Raw genomic sequence first — 23497 nt, forward strand, 5'->3', positions numbered from 1 at the left:
GAATTGCTGGCTTTTCTATAGAGCACCGCTGCGTATTTCTGGCACGTCACACTGTTAGTCCGTGTGTAATCCATATTTTTCTCGCCCCATTGACTTTCATTTGCGTATTTTTTGCGCAATGCGCTGACAAACGCAGCATGCTGCGATTTTCTACGCCCGTACAATACCGTATAATACGGATGCGTAAAATACGGCAGATAGGAGCTGGGCCATAGAGAATCATTGTACCGTGTGCAATGCGTATTTTCTGCGCCTCTCATACGTCTGTAAAACACGCTAGTGTGACGCCGGCCTAAGGCTCGACAGCGAAAATACACAGCGTCAAAAACGCACCAAAAGCTCATCGGTGGCACATGGCCTAGTAGTAAAATACTATTCTTAAAAGGAAAAGGAGGAAAAAAGAATCTTGGAAGACAGAAGACTAAATGTGCTGCTTAGCAACAATACCGGGCGTTCCATGATAATGGAAGCCGCGGATCTAAACAGAACAAATAACAAGAACTTCATAAGATATTAAAGGGTGTTTTACAGCCAACGCGAACAAGGCTTGCCTCGATTTCTTGGCAATCGTAACGCCGGCCAGAAAACAAGGCAAAGCGACATCTTTCCAGACACAAATAACTGCAGGAGCAAAGAGCTAAGTGCAGAAATGTGCTGTAACTTCTGCAGGCTGTCTCGCTTTTCCTGCAAGCTTCCACCAATCACGTCTGTTTAACCATTAACAACAGAAGGCAGGAAGCGATTTGCTTCATGTTGTTTTGAGCCTTGAATTCCAGCACTTCTCTGCGCTACAATGAATCAATAACAGCGAAAAAAATAAACAAACTTGTTTCAGGAGATAAATGAGAGCCTCAGAATAGCTGGCGCAGTCTGAGAGCATTTGTAAAGCTGTCTCTCCGGTAACCGGCCCGTGAATCAGTGACTCACTGGTAAGTGTAAAGTGATCTGAGCGAGGGGTGTGTGAAATGCTCGGTAAAAGGCTCGCTGTCAAACTCCGCACTTCATATTATTGTTATCTGCACTTTCTTTTCAGTGTGAATTACAGTAACATGAAATTTGTATCACGATACTTAAACGGATACATTTTGTGCCATATATTTTTGCATTACCCTTTAAATTGCTTTATGTCTGCATGAAAGCTGTACTGATTGATCATAACAAATGACTGGTTAATGTCGCATACATATGCAGAAGGATAATTACAGTGTAATTGTATAAAAGTGTGGGTAAAGGGAATGTATGTGCACTGTTGGTTGCTATGTAATTTATGCCTGGTTATGCTAAATAAACCTCATGTACATCTGTACATTAACTTAAAGGCAATCCATCATCAGGATCGTGGCTCTTGCACACGACCGTAAAAATTGGACGAGTGCTATCTGTACTTATTCAATGAGGATGCCATCCAGAAGCCAGGGATCCACAGACTGATTGTGAGTGATTGTTGATAAATTTAGGGTATGTGCACACGCTGCGGATTTTGCTCCGGATCCGCAGCGTTTCCGCAGCTGCGGATCCGCAGCGGTTTCCCATGAGTTTACAGTACCATGTTAACCTATGGGAAATGAAATCCGCAGTGCACATGCTGTGGAAAAAAACAAACAGAAACGCAGCGGTTTATATTCCGCAGCATGTCAATTCTTTGTGCGGATTCCGCTGCGGTTTTACACCTGCTCCAATAGAAAACTGCAGGTGTAAAGCCGCAGCGGAATCCGCAGTAGAAACCGCGATAAATCCGCAGGAAAAATGGCAGCGGTTTTGCACTGCAGTTTTTCCAAATCCGCTGCGGAAAAATCTGCAGTCCTCCAGAATACGTGTGCACATACAGTTGTGGCCAAAAGTATTGACACCCCTGCAATTCTGTCAGACAATACTCAGTTTCTTCCTGAAAATGATTGCAAACACAGATTCTTTGTTATTATCATCTTCATTTAATTTGTCTTAAATGAAAAAACACAAAAAGAATTGTCATAAAGCCAAATTGGATATAATTCCACACCAAACATAAAAAAGGGGGTGGACAAAAGTATTAGCACTGTTCGAAAAATCATGTGATGCTTCTCTAATTTGTGTAATTAACAGCACCTGTAACTTACCTGTGGCACCTAACAGGTGTTGCCAATAACTAAATCACACTTGCAGCCAGTTGACATGGATTAAAGTTGACTCAACCTCTGTCCTGTGTCCTTGTGTGTACCACATTGAGCATGGAGAAAAGAAGGAAGACCAAAGAACTGTCTGAGGACTTGAGAAACCAAATTGTGAGGAAGCATGAGCAATCTCAAGGCTACAAGTCCATCTCCAAAGACCTGAATGTTCCTGTGTCTATCGTGCGCAGTGTCATCAAGAAGTTTAAAGCCCATGGCACTGTGGCTAACCTCCCTAGATGTGGACAGAAAAGAGAAATTGACAAGAGATTTCAATGCAAGATTGTGCGGATGTTGGATAAAAAACCTTGACTAACATCCAAACAAGTTCAAGCTGCCCTGCAGTTCGAGGGTACAACAGTGTCAACCCGTACTATCCATCGGCGTCTAAATGAAATGGGACTGTATGGTAGGAGACCCAGGAAGACCCCACTTCTTACCCCGAGACATAAAAAAGCCAGGCTGGAGTTTGCCAAAACTTACCTGAAAAAGCCTAAAACGTTTTGGAAGAATGTTCTCTGGTCAGATGAGACAAAAGTAGAGCTTTTTGGGCAAAGGCATCAACATAGATTTTACAGGAAAAAAAAAGGCATTCAAAGAAAAGAACACGGTCCCTACAGTCAAACATGGCGGAGGTTCCCTGATGTTTTGGCTTTGCTTTGCTGCCTTTGGCACTGGACTGCTTGACCGTGTGCATGGCATTATGAAGTCTGAAGACTACCAACAAATTTTGCAGCATAATGTAGGGCCCAGTATGAGAAAGCTGGGTCTCCCTCAGAGGTCATGGGTCTTCCAGCAGGACAATGACCCATAACACATTTCAAAAAGCACTAGAAAATGGTTTGAGAGAAAGCACTGGAGACTTCTAAGGTGGCCAGCAAAGAGTCCAGACCTGAATCCAATAGAACACCTGTGGAGAGATCTAAAAATGGCAGTTTGGAGAAGGCACCCTTCAAATATGAGGGACCTGGAGCAGTTTGCCAAAGAATGGTCTAAAATTCCAGCAGAGCATTGTAAGAAACTCAATGATGGTTACCGGAAGTGGTTGGTCGCAGTTATTTTGGCTAAAGGTTGTGCAACCAAGTATTAGGCTGAGGGTGCCAATACTTTTGTCTGGCCCATTTTTGGAGTTTTGTGTGAAATGATCAATGTTTTGCTTTTTGCTTCATTCTCTTTTGTGTTTTTTCATGTAAGACAAATTAAATGAAGATAATAATACCAAAGAATTTGTGATTGCAATCATTTTCAGGAAGAAACTGAGTATTATCTGGCAGAAATGCAGGGGTGTCAATACTTTTGGCCACAACTGTACCCTTAAAGGGACTCTGTCACCTGAATTTGGCAGACCCTGTGTCCGGTCTGATGTGTTTTCTCTTCTTTCATTCACCCCTTCCTTTCCCACTGGCCGCAATATTTTCTTGGATTTGATTCGGTTTCTTCCATAGCACACACGTGCGCAATGCAATCTTGCAGTTGGTCAAAGCATACTGCACGTGCGCAAGGCAAGATTGCATTGCGCACGCCTGTACTACGGAGGAAACCTACTCAAATCCAAGAAAATATTGCGGCCAGCAGGAAAGGAAGGGGTGAATGAAAAGAAGAGAAAACACCGCCCATCGGACCGGACACAGGGCCTGTCAAATTCAGGTGACAGAGTCCCTTTAACTTACCCGTCCTTCTTCACAGTGATTATTCACTTCCTTGTTATTTCCAACACCCTTAATTCTTCATGTTACCCAGTGAACATGTGTATTCACTTGATTTTTACTATGCTTTGATTGTTGGTCACTTCAATATGTTGGTAGACACATTGTTTTTTCACAGAGTATATCTTTTTTGCTGTGGTTTGACTATTACCGTAGTTTAGTTTAACACTCACTTTTACTCACAGGGCAACAATTTGTTTTATCCACTCAGGATTATCTATTAGTTATACACATTGTTTTTGAGACTGCTCTATAATTCACTCACATAACTGGACTGTGATCCCTTCATTTTTCCATATTTTTGTGGTTTGCTCAGTCTTATTCATTATACATTGCCTCCTGGATATAGGTCCTTGTTGTTTTTATATAATATTTTTTTTATATAATATTTCTATACCATATATACCTGTATTAAGGCATTGTAGCCTATAATTTGTACCTGTACTGGTTTTTCCCCATATATTTTCTTTCGTTACTAGAATTTTTATATGAATAAAAACTATTTTATATTGGACTTATGGTCGGTTTTGTGGTGCTTCTTTGGTTTTTACTTATTCAATGAGGCAGTGCAAATGTCCAAGTTTTTCCTCTGACCGATTGGCGTGCATTTGCTTCCGATAATCCGATGGCGTTCGTCTATTTGCATCAATGGGTCCGTGGAAAACATTGCACCATATTCGGATATATGCAAGTGCTGTACGATTTTCACGGACACATTGCATGTAGAAGATGGAGAAACCCGCAATACCGCAATGTCAAAGCATCCTTATTTAACCTCTCTCTGACATCAGACATACTATTCCGTCCACGTGACCGAGTCAATCTGACCATGGACGGAATAGTATGTCTCAGCGATTGGCTGCGTTTATGGTGGGATCACAGCCGATCGCTGCCGGGTCTCATCTGATTCTGACAGCTTGCACCTAGCACTAGGTGCCAGGACCGGTCATAGACCGCTCCCGACACTTTAAGCCCCCCAAATACTGGAATCGAACATGATCGGAAGCTAACAGCCCATCTGCCTTTGCATCGAAGACCCTGTGGCGTGACACGGGGTCCCGATCGGTGCCATGGTAATCCAATGTCGTCAGGACAACATCCAGGTTAGCAGAGTTAAGAAACTTCCTGGTCATCAGCCTGGGACCATCAGCCTACCCCTGCTGCTGCTGCTAATAACAGTGACCGCAGAAGCGGCAATACAGTAAATAAATACAGTAATTAAAAAAAAAGGCATGGGTTCACCCCTATTTTGGTAACCAGCCAGATAAAACTCACAGCTTGGGGCTGCAACCCTCAGCTGTCAGCATCAACAAGGTTGGATATCAAGAAAAGAGGGGTTCCCACGCCATATTTTTTAATTATTGAAATAAATAATAAAAAAAAGGCGCTGGGTCCCTCCATTTTTGACAACTAGCCTTTCTAAAGCTCACAGCTGGGGGCTGGTATTCTCAGGCTGGCAAGGGGCTATGGTTATTGACCCCCCAGGCTAAAAAATAGCAGACCCCAGCTACCCAGAAAAGGCACATCTATTAGATGTGCCAATTCTGGCATTTTGCTTGGCTCTTCCCACTTACTCTGTAGCAGTGGCAAGTGGTGTAATAGTTGTGCGGTTGATATCACCGGTGACATCAAGCCCACGTCTTAATAATGGAGAATCGTCTTTAGGACACCTATCCATTACTAATCCTATAGTTGTAATGTTAAATAAAGGCACAGCCAAAATAAAGTCTTTTATTTGAAAAAAATGGCAGACATCTTTTATTATTCTTAATTAAACCATACTTACTACAACGCATAATCCAAGCAAAGCCCTCGATCTCCTGTAATAAAAGTAAAATAAAAACAACAATATACCATACCTGTCTATAATTCTGCAAAATGCCGTAATCTATATCTGGGGATATACAGTTTTTAACCTGGACGGTGCTAAGATGCGACCGTCCCAGCTGAAAGCCACTGGTGGATGAGCTGCTTGGGAGCAGAGCTTCAGTGACCAGGGTGACATCATAAATGTTACCTCCGGTCTCTGAGCTCTGTTCCCAGCTAAACTGCAATCAGATCCCCGCTACCACAGTGAGCATTTATGGCTCATGGTGCTAGCAGGGTTCTCACCGAAGTCACCGCAGCTCAGTCCGGCTGAGAACGGTGCTCAGTGACTGGAGCTAACCTCTATGACATCACCCCTGGTCACTGAAGCTCCGCTCCCAAGCAGCTCATTCACCAGTGGTTTTCAGCGGGGACAGTCGCATCTTAGCACAGTCCAGGTTGAAAGCTGTATATCCCCCAGTTTACCTGCACATATTGGGTATCAGCGTACTCAGGACAATTTGCAAAACAACTTTTGTGGTCCAATTTCTTCTGTTACCTTGTTACCCTTGGTAAAATAAAATGTTTTTGGTCTGAATTACATTTTTTGTGAAAAAAGTTAAATGTTTATTTTTTTTAAACATTCCAAAAATTCCTGTGAAGCACCTGAAGGGTTAATAAACATCTTGAATGTGGTTTTCAGCACCTTGAGAGGTGCAGTTTTTTAGAATGGTATCACATTTGGGTATTTTCTATCATATAGACCCATCTAAGTGACTTCAAATGTGAGGTGGTCCCTAAAAAAATTATGTTGTAAAAATGAGAAATCGCTGTTTAACTTTTAACCCTTATAACTTCCTAACATAAAAAAAAGTTGTCCCAAAATTGTGCTGATGTAAAGCAGACATGTACTTAATGTTACTTATTAAGTATTTTGTATGTCTTATCTCTGTGATTTAAGGGCATGAAAATTCAAAGTTGGAAAATTGTGAAATTTTCAAAATTTTCGCCAAATTTCCATTTTTTTTCACAAATAATCACAAGTCAGATCAAATAAATTTTACCACTAACATGAAATACAATATGTCATGAAAAAACTTTGTCAGAATCACTGGGATACATTGAAGCGTTCCATAGTTATTACCTCATAAAGGGACAGTGGTCAGAATTGTAGAAATTTACTTGGTCATTAACATGCAAACCACCCTCGGGGGTAAAGGGGTTAAAACAAGACATGCCAAAGAAAAAAGAGACAAAAGCCACAAAACTGCGATTAAAAATCAAGCAGAAAATTGCAATGCAAAACGCAAAGAAAAAAACGCAAGTAACCTTAGATAGCTATTATTATTATTAGTATAATTAATGGCCTTCAGCTGGATCTCGAGCCATGGCAACTTGATGGATGAAGATCGATATTGTACAATCCTAGATAGGTCCACCAGGGTCTTCTTCGCCGTTATCCTGATTGTATCAAGCCATCGGTTTGCTGGTATTCCTCATCACCTTGTTCCTTCTATTTTTCTGACCACGATGTCCTTTTCCACTATTGCTCTCTTTGTATGATGTGTCCAAAGTAGCAGTAGCTTGGTGATCCTTGCTTCGAGTGACATGTCTGGCTTGAGGCTTGATTTACACCAAAATTGATTTGTTTGTTCTTCTTCCCATCCATGGTATTGATAGCATCTTTCTCCAGCACCACTTTTCGAAGGCGTTGGTTCTTCTTCTGTCTTGTTTCTTTATTGTCCAGGTTTCGTATCTATATTTTACTACAGAAAAAAACAGCCTATGTACAAGTTGTGCCTTCATCGCCAGTGAAATGTTTCTCTATTTGAAGACTTTGTCCAGTGACTTCATTGTTGGTTTGAATCCAAAAAAACTTGGCACTCTGGATGAATAATTATCATATGCAAAAGGTTTATTGATGTGCATCCATGAAGGCAAGTCGAACGCTTTTGGTCCACATCCGGACCTTCATCAAAACAAATATAAGAGATATGGTGCAGGGAGAAACATTAATCCTGTCTCTATAACTTCCAATATTGGTAGGGTATCCTGGATGCAGCAAGAAGTCCTGTCCATGTAGGCGCATGTGTGATGCGACCGGGGTTGCTGCCAAGTTTTTTCGGATTTGGATTTGTTGGGCTAGATATCCTACTTGAGCACCTACTCTATACACTACTACGAGTGCCGTGTTGTTCTATTATTTCATTTTTGGTTTGACCATAGCTATCCTAGTACTAACTTTTAGTGTGGTTATTCCATTTTGAGTGATCATTGATTCATCATTGTAGGTTGAAGTCCTTTACAACTTCCAGTTCATTGCTGTCAATCTTAAATGTGTCCTGGTTGTACCTGGCAGTAGTCAATATCATTGACTACTTGTATTCAGTAGAAGTCCCATACTCGAGCTTTCCATCTTGACACTCCGTAATAGGTCCTTCATTCCACCTACGCTTGTTGCTATCAATAGTTTATTGTCTGTGTATTTAAGATTGTTAATAATTCGTCCAGCAATTTTGATTCCATCTTCTTTTTTGGCAAGTCCAGCCTTACTGAAAATAGCTTCAGCTTATAAATTGAAGAGTAATGGTGACTGAATGTAGCCTTGTCCAATCCCTCACTCTAATTTTAACCATACCATGGCGATGTGTTCCATTTCAACTATTGCTTCTTGGTCTATGTAAAGGTTCCTAATGAGATGTTGTGCAGGATAGTTTGTGGATTAAGTCCGCGCTGCCACAATAATACAGATTCAAATGTAATGAAAAGCTCTGGTGGTTTATTCGATGCGTTTCAAGGTCTATCTGACCTCTTCATCAGGAAAATACCACAAAGACATGAAACGTGTCGAATAAACCACCAGAGCTTTTCATTACATTTGAAACTGTATTATTGTGGCAGCGCGGACTTAATCCACAAACTATCCTGTACAACATCTCTGAGAAGGTCGCTTGTGGGTAATATGCGGGTACAAGTTTTGCATTTTTTATTGTTACATGGCAATGTTCCAGTTACTGATGCTTATGAGAGGACACTTCTGACAAAGAGATTCCTTAAGTTAAGGGGCTGTTTGTAGGAGAAAAGTGGTAGCTCTCAGAATATTTCTTTCAATTTGTGGTCTCTGTGGAATATGGATTAGATCTGTGGATTTGGTCAAAGTAGTGTAGGAAAACTCACCATGGGCTTTTATTTTTGATGGATTTGCAGGATTGGTAGTGAGGTGAATGCCTCCATACACTCTGGGTTTTTGCAGTTGATCCCAATTTAAACTCTCAGTTTTGTCTTGGGTGTGTCAGTTTAGTTTTGCAAGCTGCAGAGCAGGAGGCTTTGTGCAACCCAGGCCTGTGTGAAGTTAGCACTGAGCCAGGGACTTCAAAGCAGCTGATGTACCCAAGAGATACGGCGGTGCACGGACTGTTTTTGAGGCCCCGGAAGCAAACCAGAGGATATCGTTTGTTAGGGCTAGCGGAACGCACTGAGTAAATAGATGAAGTTATTGGTGCGTTCACAGCCCGGGGTCCACCTTGCAGGAGGAACCTGCTGCTAGCAAATGACATTATATGATGGTATAAGCAAACGCTGTTACTTTACAGAGTCGCTGACAAAATAAAGCACTGTGCCCTGTTAGACTCACAGGAGTACAGAGCTAACTGCTAAGCTGATAGCAGTCAGTGGTCTTGCACACACACACAAACTCCGCCCACGATAGCAAGGATGCCCAGTCATCCTGCCTGGCTGAGACAAAATGTCGCAGATATGTGACCAAGGTCTGGTTGGCCCTCTCTTCCAACCCATTCGTCTCGGGATGATATGCAGAAGAGAGATTCAACTCAATGCTGAGAAGACGACAAAGTTCTCTCAAGAACCGAGACGCAAACTGGGGACCCCAGTCACTGACAATTTTGTCCGGCATACCGTGTAGGTGGAAGATGTGTTTTATAAACAACGCTGCCAAGGCCCGTGCAGAAGGTAGCCGTGGCAGCAGCACCAAGTGCACCATTTTAGAAAAATGGTCGGTGATAACCCAAATGATGGTGCAGCCACGAGACTTGGGTAAGCCCACCACAAAATCCATCCTGACCATCTCCCAAGGCCTGTCTGTCGGCACGAGATAAAGTAACCCAGCTGGCCGTTGTCGAGGAGACTTATTTTTGGTGCAGGAGACACACGCCCGAATATAATCTCCAATGTCACGGACCATATGCGGCCATATATGTCCTCGCCAGCAGCTCAGATGTCCTGTTTGTCCCAAAATTTCCACTCACCCTGGATGAATGAGCCCAAGAGAGAACCTCCGGTCGCAAATTAGTAGGTACAAAAGTCTTGCCCAGAGGCACTGACTCTAGCAAAACTGGAGCTACGGTTCTCAGGCTCTCAGAAGGGACAATAAGCCGAGGCTCCCCTTCCTCCTCCTCAGAAGACACAACGGAGCGAGAGACAGCATCAGCACGAATGTTCTTCTTCCCAGAGAGATAATGGAGGGTGAAGTGGAACTGGGAGAAGAACAAGGACCATCTGGCCTGACGAGAATTTAGCCGCTGGGCTGTTTGTAAGTAAGTACACCAAATTTTTGTGGTCAATGAAGACTTGGAAGGGAAAGCGAGCCCCCTCCAAAAGATGTCTCCACTCCGAGAAGGCCAACTTCATTGCTAGCAACTCCCTGTCCCCGATGGAATAATTCTTCTCCGCTGGTGTTAAGGTCTTGGAGAAGAAGGAGCAAGGATGCTTCTGACCTTGAGCATCCTTTTGGAAGAGGACTGCTCCAGCACCAACAGATGAGGCATCCAACTTCAATATAAACGGCTTATCAACATCGGGACGATGAAGGATGGGAGCGCTAGCAAAATGAGACTTAATAGAAGTGAAAGCCTTGGAGACCTCTTCAGACCACAATTTGGGGTTTGCTCCCGTCTTGGTGAGGGCAACCAAGGGAGCTACCAAAGTTGAGAAGTGGGGAATGAACTGGCGATAGTAATTAATGAACCCCATAAAGCACTGCACCGCTATAAGAGAATGGGGTTCTGGCCAGTCCATCACAGCCTGTAGTTTGGCAGGATCCATAGCCAATCCCTGGGCGGAGATGATATAGCCCAGGAAAGGTAAAGACTCCTGCTCAAACATACATTTCTCCAACTTTGCATAGAGGGAATTTGCCCTTAAGAGTTCGAAGACTCTGCAAACATCTCTCCGGTGGGAGTCAATATCTGGAAAGATGAGAATATCATCCAGATAGACTACGACCGAGGTGAAGAGCATATCCCGGAAGATATCATTAACAAAGTCTTGGAAAACGTCTGGGGCATTACTGAGCCCAAAGGGCATCACCAGATATTCATAGTGTCCATCCCTGGTATTAAAACCTGTCTTCCATTCGTCCCCCTCGCGGATATGAATCAGGTTGTAAGCACCCCGCAGATCTAATTTGGTAAATACCCTTGCTCCCCGTAGCCTTTCAAAGAGCTCAGAAATCAGGGGCAGCGGGTACTTATTCTTAATGGTGATGACATTAAGACCCCTGTAATCTATGCATAGACGTAATTCTCTGTTCTTCTTCTGCACGAAGAAGAACCCCGCCCCTGCAGGTGACACTGACTTCCTAACGACCCCTCTTGCCAAATTCTCCTGGATGTATTGGGACATAGCCTCTGTCTCCAGGAGAGAGAGGGGATAGACCCGTCTGTTGTGAATTCTGTGGCAGAGCTCCCTCCTGTGGTCACAAGTGGTACTTCGGCTGGTTCTCTCTGTGAGCTTCCGTTGGTGGAGGAAAGTGGTACTGCGGCTTCTGAGTTTCCTTCCTCAGGTAATGTGGTGAAGTCGTTAGGTGCTGCTCTATTTAACTCCACCTAGTGCTTTGATCCTGGCTTCCAGTCAATGTTCTAGTGTTGGACCTGTTTCCTCCTGGATCGTTTCTGTGGCCTGCTGCTCTGCATAGCTAGGTTCCTCTTTGCTATTTGTTTGCTGTTTTTTTTCTGTCCGGCTTGTCAGTTTGTTTTTTTCTGCTTGCTGGATGCTCTGGGACGCAGAGGGTGTTAGTTCGGTGCGGGCGGTCTTTTTGCCCCCTTTGCGTGGTTTTTGTGGGGTTTTGTGTTGACCGCAAAGTTTCCTTTCTTGTCCTCGCTCTGTTCAGGGAGTTGGGCCTCACTTTGCTAGATCTATTTCATCTCTACGTTTGTCTTTTCGTCTTAACTCACAGTCATTGTATGTGGGGGCTGCCTTTTCCTTTGGGGTATTTCTCTGAGGCAGGGTAGGCTTATTTTCTATCTTCAGGCTGGCTGGTTTCTCGGGCCGTGCCGAGTTGCATAGGGAGCGTTAGGCGCAATCCACGGCTGCCTTTGGTGTGATTTGAGGGGATTGGGGATTGCGGTCGACAGAGTTCCCACGTCTCAGAGCTCGTTCTTGTTTTTTGGGTTATTGCCAGGTCACTGTATGTGCGCTGACCTTTATGTCCATTGTGGTACTGAATTACCTTTCATAACAGTACTGGAAGCCCAAAGTACTAATGATTCCCAATAGAGGGAAAAAAGAAGTTCTGAGACCATTTTTTTTTCTTTGCACTGTGTTTTGCCTTTTTTTTCCCCTAGACATTTGGGTGGTTCAGGACACAGGTGTAGCAATGGACATTAAAGGTCTGTCTTCATGTGTGGATCAGCTCACGGCAAGAGTACAAAGTATTCAAGACTTTGTGGTTCAGAATTCTATGTTAGAACCGAGAATTCCTATTCCTGATTTGTTTTTTGGAGATAGAACTAAATTTCTGAGTTTCAAAAATAATTGTAAACTATTTCTGGCTTTGAAACCTCGCTCCTCTGGTGACCCAGTTCAACAAGTTAGGATCGTTATTTCTTTTTTGCGTGGCGACCCTCAGGACTGGGCATTTTCTCTTGCGTCAGGAGATCCTGCATTAAGTAATATCGATGCATTTTTCCTGGCGCTCGGATTGCTGTACGATGAGCCTAATTCTGTGGATCAGGCAGAGAAGAATTTGCTGGCTCTGTGTCAGGGTCAGGACGAAATAGAGGTATATTGTCAGAAATTTAGAAAGTGGTCCGTACTCACTCAGTGGAATGAAGGTGCGCTCGCAGCTATTTTCAGAAAAGGTCTCTCTGAAGCCCTTAAGGATGTCATGGTGGGATTTCCTATGCCTGCTGGTCTGAATGAGTCTATGTCTTTGGCCATTCAGATCGGTCGACGCTTGCGCGAGCGAAAATCTGTGCACCATTTGGCGGTATTACCTGAGCTTAAACCTGAGCCTATGCAGTGCGATAGGACTTTGACCAGAGTTGAACGGCAAGAACACAGACGTCTGAATGGGCTGTGTTTCTACTGTGGTGATTCCACTCATGCTATCTCTGATTGTCCTAAGCGCACTAAGCGGTTCGCTAGGTCTGCCACCATTGGTACGGTACAGTCAAAATTTCTTCTGTCTGTTACCTTGATCTGCTCTTTGTCATCGTATTCTGTCATGGCATTTGTGGACTCAGGCGCTGCTCTGAATTTGATGGACTTGGAGTATGCTAGGCGTTGTGGGTTTTTCTTGGAGCCCTTGCAGTGTCCTATTCCATTGAGAGGAATTGATGCTACGCCTTTGGCCAAGAATAAGCCTCAGTACTGGACCCAGCTGACCATGCGCATGGCTCCTGCACATCAGGAGGTTATTCGCTATCTGGTGTTGCATAATCTGCATGATGTGGTCGTGTTGGGGTTGCCATGGCTACAAATCCATAATCCAGTATTAGATTGGAAATCCATGTCTGTGTCCAGCTGGGGTTGTCAGGGGGTACATGGTGATGTCCCATTTCTGACTATTTCGTCATCCACCCCTTCTGAGGTTCCTGAGTTCTTGTCTGATTACCGGGATGTATTTGATGAGCCCAAGTCCGATACCCTACCTCCGCATAGGGATTGTGATTGTGCTATCGATTTGATTCCTGGTAGTAAATTCCCAAAAGGTCGACTGTTTAATTTATCTGTGCCTGAGCACGCCGCTATGCGGAGTTATGTGAAGGAGTCTTTGGAGAAGGGGCATATTCGCCCGTCATCATCGCCATTAGGAGCAGGGTTCCTTTTTGTAGCCAAGAAGGATGGTTCACTGAGACCTTGTATAGATTACCGCCTTCTAAATAAGATCACGGTTAAATTTCAGTACCCCATGCCATTGTTGTCTGATTTGTTTGCTCGGATTAAGGGGGCTAGTTGGTTCACCAAGATAGATCTTCGTGGTGCGTATAATCTTGTGCGTATTAAGCGAGGAGATGAGTGGAAAACTGCATTTAATACGCCCGAGGGCCATTTTGAGTATCTAGTAATGCCTTTCAGACTTGCCAATGCTCCATCAGTGTTTCAGTCCTTTATGCATGACATTTTCCGAGAGTACCTGGATAAATTCCTGATTGTGTACTTAGATGACATTTTGATCTTCTCAGATGATTGGGAGTCTCATGTGAAGCAGGTCAGAACGGTGTTTCAGGTCCTGCGTACTAATTCTTTGTTTGTGAAGGGATCAAAGTGTCTCTTTGGTGTTCAGAAGGTTTCATTTTTGGGGTTCATCTTTTCCCCTTCTACTATCGAGATGGACCCTGTTAAGGTCCAAGCCATCCATAATTGGACTCAGCCGACATCTCTGAAAAGTCTGCAAAAGTTCCTGGGCTTTGCTAATTTTTATCGTCGCTTCATCTGCAATTTTTCTAGTATTGCTAAACCATTGACCGATTTGACCAAGAAAGGTGCTGATTTGGTCAATTGGTCTTCTGCTGCGGTGGAAGCTTTTCAAGAGTTGAAGCGTCGTTTTTCTTCTGCCCCTGTGTTGTGTCAACCAGATGTTTCGCTTCCGTTCCAGGTCGAGGTTGATGCTTCTGAGATTGGAGCAGGGGCTGTTTTGTCGCAGAGAAGTTTTGATTGCTCGGTGATGAAACCATGCGCCTTCTTTTCCAGGAAGTTTTCGCCTGCTGAGCGAAATTATGATGTGGGCAATCGAGAGTTGCTGGCCATGAAGTGGGCATTCGAGGAGTGGCGTCATTGGCTTGAAGGAGCTAAGCATCGCGTGTTGGTCTTGACTGATCATAAGAACTTCACTTATCTCGAGTCCGCCAAGCCGTTGAATCCTAGACAAGCTCGTTGGTCGTTGTTTTTTGCCCGTTTTGACTTTGTGATTTCATAAATTCCGGGCTCTAAAAATGTGAAGGCGGATGCTCTGTCTAGGAGTTTTGTGCCCGACTCTCCGGGTGTATCTGAGCCGGCGGGTATCCTCAAAGAGGGAGTAATTGTGTCTGCCATCTCCCCTGATTTGCGGCGGGTGCTGCAAAAATTTCAGGCTAATAAACCTGATCGTTGCCCAGCGGAGAAACTGTTTGTCCCTGATAGGTGGACGAATAAAGTTATCTCTGAGGTTCATTGTTCAGTGTTGGCTGGTCATCCTGGAATCTTTGGTACAAGAGAGTTAGTGGCTAGATCCTTTTGGTGGCCATCTCTGTCGCGGGATGTGCGTACTTTTGTGCAGTCCTGTGGGATTTGTGCTCGGGCTAAGCCCTGCTGTTCTCGTGCCAGTGGGTTGCTTTCGCCCTTGCCGGTCCCGAAGAGGCCTTGGACACATATCTCTATGGATTTTATTTCAGATCCTCCCGTCTCTCAAAAGATGTCAGTCATTTGGGTGGTCTGTGATCGCTTCTCTAAGATGGTCCATTTGGTACCCTTGTCTAAATTGCCTTCCTCCTCTGATTTGGTGCCATTGTTTTTCCAGCATGTGGTTCGTTTACATGGCATTCCAGAGAATATCGTTTCTGACAGAGGTTCCCAGTTTGTTTCGAGGTTTTGGCGAGCCTTTTGTGGTAGGATGGGCATTGACTTGTCTTTTTCCTCGGCTTTCCATCCTCAGACTAATGGCCAGACCGAACGAAATAATCAGACCTTGGAAACATATCTGAGATGCTTTGTCTCTGCTGATCAGGATGACTGGGTGTCCTTTTTGCCTTTGGCGGAGTTCGCCCTTAATAATCGGGCCAGCTCGGCTACCTTGGTTTCACCGTTTTTCTGCAACTCTGGGTTCCATCCTCGTTTCTCTTCAGGGCAGGTTGAGTCTTCGGACTGTCCTGGTGTGGATACTGTGGTGGACAGGTTGCAGCAGATTTGGACTCATGTAGTGGACAATTTGACTTTGTCCCAGGAGAAGGCTCAACGTTTCGCTAATCGCAGACGCTGTGTGGGTCCCCGACTTCGGGTTGGGGACTTGGTTTGGTTATCTTCTCGTCATATTCCCATGAAGGTTTCCTCTCCTAAGTTTAAACCTCGTTTTATTGGTCCGTATAGGATTTCTGAGGTTCTTAATCCTGTGTCTTTTCGTCTGACCCTTCCAGATTCTTTTTCCATACATAACGTATTCCATAGGTCATTGTTGCGGAGATACGTGGCACCTATGGTTCCATCTGTTGATCCTCCTGCCCGGTTTTGGTGGAGGGGGAGTTGGAGTATATTGTGGAGAAGATTTTGGATTCTCGTGTTTCAAGGCGGAAACTCCAGTATCTGTTTAAGTGAAAGGGTTATGCTCAGGAAGATAATTCCTGGGTCTTTGCCTCTGATGTCCATGCTCCCTGTCTTGTTCGTGCCTTTCATATGGCTCATCCTGGTCGTCCTGGGAGCTCTGGTGAGGGTTCGGTGACCCCTCCTCAAGGGGGGGTACTGTTGTGAATTCTGTGGCAGAGCTCCCTCCTGTGGTCACAAGTGGTACTTCGGCTGGTTCTCTCTGTGAGCTTCCGTTGGTGGAGGAAAGTGGTACTGCGGCTTCTGAGATTCCTTCCTCAGGTGATGTGGTGAAGTCGTTAGGTGCTGCTCTATTTAACTCCACCTAGTGCTTTGATCCTGGCTTCGAGTCAATGTTCTAGTGTTGGGCCTGTTTCCTCCTGGATCGTTCCTGTGGCCTGCTGCTCTGCATAGCTAGGTTCCTCTTTGCTATTTGTTTGCTGTTTTTTTTCTGTGTGGCTTGTCAGTTTGTTTTTTTCTGCTTGCTGGATGCTCTGGGACGCAGAGGGTGTACCTCCGTGCCGTTAGTTCGGTGCGGGGGGTCTTTTTGCCCCCTTTGCGTGGTTTTTGTGGGGTTTTGTGTTGACCGCAAAGTTTCCTTTCCTGTCCTCGCTCTGTTCAGGGAGTTGGGCCTCACTTTGCTAGATCTATTTCATCTCTTCTTTTGTCTTTTCGTCTTAACTCACAGTCATTGTATGTGGGGGCTGCCTTTTCCTTTGGGGTATTTCTCTGAGGCAGGGTAGGCTTATTTTCTATCTTCAGGCTGGCTGGTTTCTCGGGCCGTGCCGAGTTGCATAGGGAGCGTTAGGCGCAATCCACGGCTGCCTTTGGTGTGGTTTGAGGGGATTGGGGATTGCGGTCGACAGAGTTCCCACGTCTCAGAGCTCGTTCTTGTTTTTTGGTTTATTGCCAGGTCACTGTATGTGCGCTGACCTCTATGTCCATTGTGGTACTGAATTACCTTTCATAACACCCGTCCCCGACGAGGTTCTGCTCCAGGCATGAGATCAATAGGACAGTCATAGGGGCGGTGAGGCGGAAGGGTCCTTTTTGGAGCACACATCTGCATAGGACCAATAGCACTTGGGAAGGGAAGTAAGATCTGTGGGTATCTCTGTAGTGGTAACCTGAACGCACTCCCTCACTCACATATCTGCCCTTATATGATTCACTCCAACCCAATATCCTCCCAGAAGTCCACTCAATATGTGGGGAGAGGAAACGGAGCCAGGGTATTCCCAGCAGAATCTCATCTATTCCCTCGGGAATGAGAAGAAGGGAAATAATCTCCTGATGGGAAGGGGACATGGATAATGTGAAAGGGATAGTCTGATGTGTGATTTGTGAGGGCAGTGTCAACCCATTCACTACTCGAACAGTCACTGGTTTGGCGAGCATCACCAGAGGTATTGCGTGGCGGTGAACAAAGGCAGAGGACGTGAAATTCCCCTCTGCTCCTGAGTCCACACAAAGGTCGAATGTTAGAGTGGATAAGCCTAAAGTGATTGTTCCTTTAAAGGACAGCTTGGAGGAATATGCCGCTGTGTCTAGTGAACCTCGTCCAATGGTTACTAGACGCGATCGTTTTCTCGACTGCTGTGGACATTTATTAGCATAATGTCCTAACTGTTGGCAAATATTACAAACCACAGGTTCTTGAGCAGCCAGGGACTTAGGTCCCGCTCGAGAAACCTCCATGGCCTCATGGGAGTCGGACGCCTGAACAGAAGATTCTAGAGGTCTGGCGAAGGTGGGAGCCAGCTGGAACCTCTGCCTACACTGGGTCCGCTCTAACCTCTGATCGTTAAAACGGAGGTCGATGTGGGTAGATATTGTAATGAGCTTCTCCAGTGTGGCAGGAATCTCCCTGGTGGCCAAGGCATCCTTCACATGGTCTGCCAGTCCTTTCCAGCACACCAGAATAAGGACTTTATCCAGCCACTCCAGCTCTGAGACCAGAGTCTGGAACTGGACGGGAAACTGGCTGACCATGGATGAACCCTGTGTTATTGCCAACAGTTGGAGCGCCGTATCGTGGGTGACACGAGGTCCTAGAAAGACCTGTTTCAGAGAGTCTAGGAAGAGAGGAGCACTCTGCACCACACGATCATTGCGCTCCTACAGCGGCATTGCCCATTCTAACGCCCTGCCCAACAAAAAGAATAAGATAAAACCCACTTTCGCCCATTCCGTAGGAAAGCGTGCAGCCTGAAGCTCTAGATGTATAGAGCACTGACTCACGCATCCCCGACATTGCTTACTGTCATCAGCAAACTTGTTTTGAAGCCGGAGACGGGATAAAGTCGGAGCAGGGGTGGCAGAGGACAAACTGGCTGCATCCACACTAGCAGCCTGAACAGCGACTGTGGTAACATCCACAGCTGAGGTTGTGCATTCTAGAGCCGTCAACCTACCATCCAGCTGCTGGATGTACCGCTGTAGACGCTGATCGTCTGCCATTTACTAGCCAGACCCTGGAGCTAGTATTCTGTTAGGGCTAGCGGAACGCACAGAGTAAATAGATGAAGTTATTGGTGCGTTCGCAGCCCGGTGTCCACCTTGCAGGAGGAACCTGCTGCTAGCAAATGGCACTATATGACGGTATAAGCAAACTCTTTTACTTCACAAAGTCACCGACAAAAGAAAGCACTGTGCCCTGTTAGACTAACAGGAGTACATAGCTAACTGCTGAGCTGATAGCAGTCAGAGGTCTTGCACACACACAAACTCCTCACCGGAAGTGCCAGTATTCTAGGGCTTATTTCAGCCAGGACCCTGAATACATACACACAAAACTCCTCACCGGAGGTGCCGGTATTCTAGGGGCTTATTTCAGCTGGGGCCCTAAATACACACACACACAAGACCACACTGGCGCAAAGCACATAACATAGATTGATACTAGCGCATGGCCGTGCAGTCATGCAAACCTTTTATAGCTGCAGCAACTACAGGACCTTCCCAGAAGGACCAATGGGAGGCTGCCACAGAACTTGAGCAACTTCAGGACCTTCCTAGAGGACCAATGGGAGTTGCAGCAGTACCTGAGCATGTGACCCTTGATCTCCAATGAGAGATCTTACCCTGGGCATGCTCAGAATGGGAAAAGCAGGACTTAGTCCCAGAGACATCTGCTCGCTGCTGGCCAGTACTCGCTACAATGGCTGAGCCTGGAAAGGCAGCAGTAACCATCCACACTGTATCAGGCTGAGCCAGATGCTGGGACCGACATCTCCGCTGAGCAGTCTCCACTGCGGCTGAAGAAGAATGGGAGACCGCAGTGGAGATGGCTCGAGATTCCCCCTGCGCAGAGGTGGGAACTCGACCCTTAAATGAAAATAGCCTTATGGAAACGTTTGGGCATGCTTGGAGATTTGTGTGCTCAAATAACTTTCAACAAGGTTTCAGACCTTAATGGGTTGTTCACTATCATCATTAGGAAAGGCCAGGTGATGCCAGTTTTTCAGCTTTATAAAAACTCTCTCCCCTAAACTTGTGTCATAAAACAGCAGCCATGGATTCTTCTAAGCAGCTGGCTAGCACTCCAAAAGTATGGTTGAGGCCCACAAAGCATGAGATAGCTATTAGAATGTAGAAAAGCATTTTCAAGTTGTCCTTTCCTCAGCTCGAAATGAAATTAAGAAATGGCAGTTAGCAGGAACAGTGGAGGTCAAGATAAAGCTAAGTTTCAGTGAGAGCTACTTGTTGGATTGTTAGAGAGGGAAATCAGAATCCCCACTTGACTGCAAAAGACACTCAGAAACATATATCAGACTCTGGAGTTGTTGCACATTGTTCTACTGTCAGAGGCGTATTTAGGGTTTCTGGCACCCTGGGCAAGAATTCATTTTGGTGCCCCCCCCCAAGGACATATGCGATTTGCACACTTAGTCACGTACCCACGAGCTCCTCTCCCTAATGCTCTCATTGTTTAGTGAAAAACTGAGACCTTCGGTGTCTTCAGCTCCACTGGAGCACTTACCACCGATCTGCGTCTCAGTGCCTCTGCTCTGCCTCTGCTCTGCAGCGCGGGCGAGTGATGCGGGCGAGTGATGTCAGCAGCGTGATCACATGACCTGATCACGCTGCTAGCGTCGCTCTGACCCGGCAGTCAGAGCTTCAATTGAACTCGCATCTCAGATGCAGTACAATTGAACACTGGGAGCCGACATGCTGCAGCTTCTCTGTGCCGGCTGTCAGCTTGACAGTCGGCACAGAGAACAGCTGACTCCCATTGCGGGGGGCGGCAGAATGCAGCCACCAGGGGAGACACTGCAGACCGCCGCTTTAGGCGGCCCGACTGCGCTGCCCTGCCGGCTACGCCCGGGACACATACCCCGGCTGACCCCCTAGATACGCCACTGTCTAATGTTCAGAGACACCTGCACAAATATGGCATTCATAGAAGAATCATCAGAAGAAAACCTTGTGTCCTCACCATAAAATTCAGCATCAGAAGCATGCAAAAGAACATCTGAACAAGCCTGATGCATTTTGGAAAAAAGTCCGGTGGACCAATGACAATGAGGTTAACATAGCATTCTGGCCATAATGATCAAAAGTTTGTGTGGAAAAGAAAAGCACAGAATTTCAGGAAAAGAACTATTAAACATGTGGATGGATAAATCATGCTTTGAGGTCATGTTGCCGCCAATAGAACAGGGAACATTTTACAGGTAGAGGGGAGAATGGATTAAGTTAAATTTCAACAAATCCTTAATGCATACATAACACCACTGTAAAAAAGCTGTAGCCCACAGATAGATGAAGCGTGTCACAGAGATACCAGACTGTTCCATATATGGCCAGTATTTTTTTATTTTTTAACCCGAAATAGTGTATACTAGACCTAGTGTAGCAGACAGCAAAAAAGGGGAATGTAAGCTGGAAAAGCAACTATTTGTAGAGCACAGATAGAGCAGGGGTCTGATGGAGATACCACACTCTTCAATATGTGGCCTGCATTTTTTTTATTTTATACCCCAAATAGTGTACAGAAAAGAAGTTGAAAAGAGGATGACTTCTACAAATGATAGTGGTCCTAAACACACATCAAAATTCACAATAGACTACTTCAATAGGCGCAAGCTGAAGGTTTACAAAGGCTATCGCAGTCCCCTGATCTGAACGTCATTGAAAATCTGTGGCTAGACCTCAAAATAGCAGTGCATGCAAGACAACCTAGGGTTCTCACGCAACTGGAAGAAGTTTCCAAGGAAGAATAGATCAAAATCCCTCAAACAAAAATTGAAAGACTCTTTTTTTGTCTTCAAAAAGCATTTGCAAGCTGTGATACTTGCAAAAGGGGGTGATACTAGGTACTAACTATGCAGAATGCCCAAAATTTTGCATCAGCACTCTTTTTTGTTAGTTTTAGAATATAAAAAATAAATATAAATATATATATATTATTTTGGGCTAAAATGCAAAGCATATGTGTCGTTTTTAACTTCTAGTTCTTTTAGAGATCATTTCATTCTCAATCTACTTAAGGTAAGATATGTTTCACTACGCTTAATGGCGTCAGTGATATAAAACCCAGAGTTTTTCCTCCAGTAGACTATGTGTGGTGAGAGGTTTATCTAATTTACATAATGGGTTGGCTTTTATGTGGACATCCATACCAGGGTGTTTTCTGGGAATTAAGTAGCTGTCATCCAAAGGCAGTAGTGTTCAGTGTCTGGAGAGGAACACTGCAGAGAAGTGTTTTATGTTTTGTTTATGCCTGAAACGTGGGTCTTGCTAACACTGAGCAGGTTACTGTGTTGCCCAGTGGGCTTTATTTTGTGCTTCAACTTCAGGTTTATGCTGTAATTAATAAACCAACTGAATTCCTAAAGCCGCAGTGTTCCTGTGTCTACCTCCTTGTGCAGCTGAGTGAGGCGATCTACTACGATATACACACATAAACACAAATATACACACAATGTAGTTGACCCTTTTGGACTTTGATCTTGCACCTTTTTTATACATGAAATATTTCAGTCTTAGTGAGGCCCTTCTCTTTTCATGTGCACTTACTTGCCCTTTTAACATTTTTTATTGTACTTATCCTATATAGATTGTTTCATTATATTTTATGCATCCTCCAGTACATAGTCTGTATTTATTAGTCCACCTTGCATTTTAGCAACAAAATCTACAAACAAGCCCACTTGGATTAAAAATGTTTGATATATGGTAAAGTTTTAATTCTAGAAGTTAGGACCGTCCCGAATAGGGTCACCTTGACATGGTAGGATGATTTTTTTAATCTAAATTATGTTAACTATGTACCCTATTGTAACATCCCTGCCGGCATCACTGCATTCCCATCTCCCATCTTACTCACAATTCCAGGCCATGCTGTGAGTTCTGTCCTCTGATGGATCCATGCTGTGGACCTCATGTCCTTGATTGCTGCATACTTCCTTGCTGTATGCTTAGGGCGGCAGCTCCGACACTTCCTGAGTCTTATAGAGATAGTGTGCACACTCCAAATATGTCCCCAGCCTATGGCTAAAAGGTATTGGGTACTTAAGGCATCTCCACCCACTGGGAGAAACCTGAGCAACAAACTCTCTTAGTCTACTTTCAGCTTCTGAGTTGTCAGGTCCTGCCCTGTTTTCTGCCTCTCTGGGGGCTGCATACCCCGGTATGTTTCTGTGCTCTTTGTGTTATGTTTCCTCCTAACCTGGGGGTTGTATTCCCAGGCTCATTTCTGTGCTCTTTGTGTCTAGTTTGTGCCACTCTGGAGGCTCTATACCCATGCCTGAAACCTTTGTCCTGAACTTGTTCTCATGTCTGTCCTCGTCTGAACTTCGTCCTATACCTGTACTTTTTTGTATACTTGTCTGTTGCCTTCCCTACTCAGTTGTGTATCCTTGTGTCCACTCCTTCTGCTTTGCTCCCATCATGCATCCTGCAGGTCTGCTTTTCTCCTGTCTCGCATCCTGTGGCTCAGCTCTACTACTGTCCTATGTCCTGCTCTGTTCCCATCCCGCATCCTGTGGCTCTGCTCTCGTCCTGCATCATGAAGCTCTGCTCTGCTCCCATCCCACGGCTCTGCTCTAATCCCATCCCACATCCTGCAGCTCTGCTCTGCTCCCATCCTGCATCCTGCGGCTCTGCTGTGCTCCCGTCCCATGTACTGATCTGCTCTGCTTGCTGCATCCTGCGAATCTGCCCTACTCACCACAACCTGCGGCTCTGCTCTGCTCACCGCATTCTGTGGATCTGCTCTGCTCCCATCCTGCCTTCTGCTGCTCTGCCCCGCTCTCCGCATTCTGCAGCTTTGCTCTGCTCCCGCTCCGCACCCTGTGTGTCTTTGTCCCTCCAGTCTGAACT

General features: G+C 45.1%; 1 protein-coding gene across 2 annotated transcripts in view; it reads left to right on the forward strand.

The window, feature by feature from the left end:
* The first annotated feature begins 581 nt into the window (after positions 1 to 581).
* STS (steroid sulfatase) overlaps positions 582 to 23497 on the forward strand; it is a 514463-nt gene continuing 491547 nt past the window's right edge. For both annotated transcript variants that reach the window (XM_069761574.1, XM_069761575.1), the window contains exon 1: positions 582 to 929. The gene's annotated coding sequence lies outside the window, so the exon portion shown is untranslated. The remainder of the gene's footprint in view (positions 930 to 23497) is intronic.

This window comes from Ranitomeya imitator, chromosome 3 (assembly GCF_032444005.1).
Source record: "Ranitomeya imitator isolate aRanImi1 chromosome 3, aRanImi1.pri, whole genome shotgun sequence".
In the NCBI taxonomy this organism is placed as follows: domain Eukaryota; kingdom Metazoa; phylum Chordata; class Amphibia; order Anura; family Dendrobatidae; genus Ranitomeya; species Ranitomeya imitator.